The following is a 4,752-nucleotide window of genomic DNA, read 5'->3' as shown; positions in this document are numbered from 1 at the left end:
GACGGCGGCGGGGGGAGAGCCGCTCCGGATCCGCGGCTGTCCCGGCTCCCGAAGGCGCCCCGCAGCTCGGGGTGGCTCCCGAGTGCTCTCGCTGGTTGCCCTTTGCGGAGGCCTCTTGAAGCAGCGTCGCTCAGCTGCTGGGACGAGGCTGCGGACTTCAGTGTGCTTTAGCTGCGGCTACTCACTTTTAAAATTTAAACAGCCTTTTAAACTTTAAACAGCGGCGGGAAGGGAGGAACGCAAAGATAAATGGGCGAAATGCACCCCCGGGCCTTCTGACATTTCGTGCTTTAGGCACGCTCTGTATTACTGAGCGAAATTAGTGTTTTCCTCTAAATTCCAGATAGAGCGGCACGCCGCAGTCCTGGGGAGCGTCTCCGGCTGCGTCCGGCGGCTCCAGGGCCTCCTTGCGGGCAGGGACAGCGCCGAGCGAGGGGCTGGATAACCCCGGGGCGGCCTCTTCGGGGGCCTTCGATTGGTCTTAATTCTCGCTGGTTCTTTCTGTAGTCCCGCAGGGCTCTTTCTGCTGTACTGCTGTGAAAAAGGCGTATTTTATGATTGGCTTTTCGCAAATATTAAGGTGACTTTTATACGTGAAAAATGCGTATTTTATGATTGGCTTTTCTCAAATATTAAAATGAATATTATATGTGTTGTGTTAGATAGTAAGGCTGCATTAATTCTCTTAAGTAGTGTGGTAAATATAGTTTTAGGTTGTAACAAAATGTTAAAATGGAAACTATGCTATGTAGGGATACTTTTTTCCTAAAGAAAGGACGCCCACTGAGATAGCAGTCACAGGACACTTAAATCTTTCAGAGAAAGGAATTTATTGCTCCATTATCAGGAGAAACGAACTTCTTCCTGCCTTGCTCAGCCAGGATGACGCCGCTAGGCTTATGAGGAAGAAGTTGACGATGACCAGACAGAATCCTGTATTTGAATGGAATTTATGCATCATGTATGAGGTGTATGAATATGCAACAAGCTACTGTTTTTAAGGGTTAATCCTCTGTTAACATGTGTCCCTTTTCAGGCTTATTTTGCCCAGAAAAAGGTACCCGGACGTCCGTAACTTTTGTTTTTATTGTCTCATATTGTCCTAATTCAAATTGTCCCAATTATTATTACTCTAATTGTGTTACTATTTTTATAACAATGTTATTACTATTAAACTTTTAAAATTGTAAAAACAACTGATTGGCATTTTTCACATTATATGTGTTATGTTAGAAAGCTATGCTGTATTAACTCTTTTAAGCAGGGTGTTAAATATAGTTTTAGGTTATAACATAATGTTAAAATAGAAACTATGCTATGTAAGATACTTTTTTTAAAGAAAGGACGCCCACTGAGATAGCAGCCACAGGACACCTAAATCTTTCAGAGAAAGAGAACTTATTGCTCCATTATCAGGAGAAACGAACTTCTTCCCGCCTTGCTCAGCCATGACTATGCCATCAGGATTAAGAGGAAGAAGCTGACACTGACCAGACAGAATCCTGTATTTGAATGGAATTTATGCATCATGTATGAGATGTATGAATATGCAACAAGCTACTGTTTTTAAGGGTTAATCCTCTGTTAACGTGTGTCCTTTTTGAGCTTATTTTACCCAGAAAGAGGTACCCAGGCTATCCATAACTTTTTGTTTTTATTGTCTCATATTGTCCTAATCCAAATTGTCCAAATTTTTATTACTCTAATTATATTGCTATTTTTATAATCATTTTATTACTACTCCTCATAAGGCTTCCCCTCAAGGCCCTTCACCATCCCTGTGGCCCTCCTTGGATGCTCTCTAATTGTTTATTGTCTTTCCTGTATGGTGGCACCCAGAACTGCGCATGGGACTCAAGGTGACACCAGCTCAAAGCAGAGCAGCACAATCCCCCCCTCAGCCAAAGAACACTGTGAGAGATAGTTTTGAAAGCTTTACTGAAATCCAAAAATTACATCAGCTGCCTTCCCTTGATCAGCTAGATGGGTTACCATGTCATAAAAAGAAACTAAGTTTGCCAAGCAGGACTTTCTCCTCATGAACCCAAGCTGGCTGTGATTGATGACTGCATTGTCCCGTTTTGCGGGAGTGGGTGTGTGTGTGAGCAGAGAGTACTTTTATGCCAAAACCATTGGTAATGCAAAAACAACCAACCAAAAACAAGAACCACAATATTTAGGTATATATTGACCTTATGTGCTCTTTGATCTGTTATCTACCTGACCTAAATGCACCTACTACCATTATAGAGTTGCCAGTTCCATCAGGTGTATAGTGTATACAGACATGGGTAAAATTGCATCTCATAGTGTTGATTTTCCAGGTTTTAATAAAAAACCCAGATTCAAATGGATTATGATGCTCTGTCTCCTTGACTAACTACTTATTTTATAACTAATAATTTATGTTATTCCACAGTAGCCATCTGATTTTCTTTTTCCTGCGCTGCAGAAACAATGCATGCATTGAAAATCAAATAGGTCAGAGAGTAAGAATATTAATGTATTCCTTAAATGTAGTGTGGGTAATGTGCTCTCAGTCTCAGCCTAAAATTATCTCAGGGTAATGTGTTTTGTTGGAGTTTTTTTAATCTGAAACCTCATCCTAATCATCTCCTCTCAACTTGGCCCTTGATAAATTAATCAAACCATAATCTTATATCAGATTGTCAAATGCTGATGTCAGTGCCATTTAAACATTTTCTCTGCATTGTCACTATCTCTTGATTTATTCCTTCTCTGCACTACAGCAGAATCTTTCTGCAGGGTTGGTGTAAAGGTTTTATTCACCTTTTAAAAGCTGTGGCACAATTTGACCAATAATTTTAAAGCCAGAAGGACCTACTGGGTAATTAACTTATTTGGGTTTAGTCTAAAGAAAATTTTCTAATAAATGTTTCCCCATTTGTACGTACATAGGGCAGAAAACTGTGAATTAGGAAATGAACGCAAGTACTTCAAATAGCATCTGCTTTCCCTTTTTTTCTTTTTTTTTCTTCAGTCCTTAGTGTAGGTTTGTTTACAGAAGGATAGAAGCTTAATCAGAATTTGCAGTCTATGTGGAGTTCTCATTAAGATAGAGAAAAGGCATTTTTGTTCCAAAGGGCCTCTCCAAGAGAGAGGGAAGTTTAACATCAGATGTTTTTGCCAAGCACAAGAACTGCGTTCCTTTCACATTACCTTTGAACAAGAAGTTTCTGATTTCTTCTGCCTCCTCCTGCAAGCGCAGGATGAATTTAGAGGGGCCAAGTATTCTAGTCAGCTCTATCCAGTTATCTCACAAATAAAATTACTTGGCCTTAGGTCACTGTGGAAAATTTGCATCATCAAGTAGACTTTTCAGAAATATAAATAGAGTAAAAGTCTTTCCCAGTGAAACTGATACATACCCTCTGGATAAGATATGGACGTGGTGCACTGGGATCCAAACATTCCTTGGTGAAAAAATTTATGACTTGACTGTTTTGTTTTACAAGCATGTGTTCCCTTCACACTAGTTACTGTCTGCATTAGCTTGGCTTGGAGCAGTAATGCAGTTTTCAGCCAAACCAAGAGCTACCTAAGGTTGTTCAAGTTCTCAGAGTAGTTTTGAAGCATACCCTCTGAATGCTTTTCAGAGAAAATTAAACTGTGCCCTGTGCTTCAAATAAGCTTAATGGGAGCATTGTTTTTGGCTTTGTTCTGTCTGAACCCACCCAGTCATGAGACCAGCTAGCTTGCACTTAAGGCTTATTTACCACTGATGGGCTCTGAAACTCTAGAAAGCCCCATGACATGCTGAGGAGCTCATATGCTATATAAAGAGGTCAGTGCTCTGTGCAGTGTGCTCATTTACACAGTGTTTATCATTCTTTTAAAATCAGATTTTAAAATAACCTTACAGTCATAGGTGCCCAGGAAAACAAATAGATCTTGATGATATGTTTTAATCACTTAAGCCAAATACTGACATTTTGTTGTCATAAACTCTACTCCTGTTTAATTTAAACTTTCACAGTCTCCCATATCTTAGCATAGTTTGTCACAAATGACATGCAGCCGATTTTCATTCAAGTTGTTTTACAGATGATTCAGATTGACACTGCTGAGAAGAGCAGCACTCCTATTTCCATCTTTCCCCTGCCTCAGCCTCACTTCCACAGCCAGAGGTGAATTCTGTCAGAAAAAAGATCTGGGTTAATACTGTCCTCTTGGGTCTGGGGGTTTTGTTGTTGAGGCGTGTGTTGTGTGTTTCCTGCATTGGGTTTAGTCTGGATCAGTTTTCCAAAGTTTTTTTTTTTTTAGATGTTGTGTAATGGGGTTTTTGTTTGGTTTTTTTAAAATATGTTTTCAGATTATAAATCAGTGAGTGGAAACATGAAATGCAATTTACTTTCTTGAAGAAGAGTTATTTTATAATGGTTCTGTGTGAAAGGAGAACTGAAGGCGAGGTTGTTCCAGTCCAAATTAAGGTAATTCCACATTACTAATGGCATGTATCAGCAGCAAGAGATTAGGAAAAGAGTTTGCACTTAGTTCAAGCCATGATTTTACTGAAAATGTAGGTCACACTAAATTTTCCACATAATTAAACAAAATGAATAAAACTGATTAAGATATGTTCCAAGTAGCTTTGAATAGCATGCTGATAAAATGGGATTTGTTTTGGAACTCCCTGGAATTGCAAGAATATGAGAGACTACTTAGGTGGATATTGAGAACAGAAGTTTTCTCAGCCAAAAAAAAAAATCTTTTAACAGCAATGGCAGTCTT

This window comes from Geospiza fortis, unplaced genomic scaffold, assembly GCF_000277835.1.
Source record: "Geospiza fortis unplaced genomic scaffold, GeoFor_1.0 scaffold16, whole genome shotgun sequence".
NCBI classification, from domain to species: domain Eukaryota; kingdom Metazoa; phylum Chordata; class Aves; order Passeriformes; family Thraupidae; genus Geospiza; species Geospiza fortis.
The sequence above is the reverse complement of the archived record's forward strand: the minus strand, read 5'-3'. Positions refer to the sequence as shown.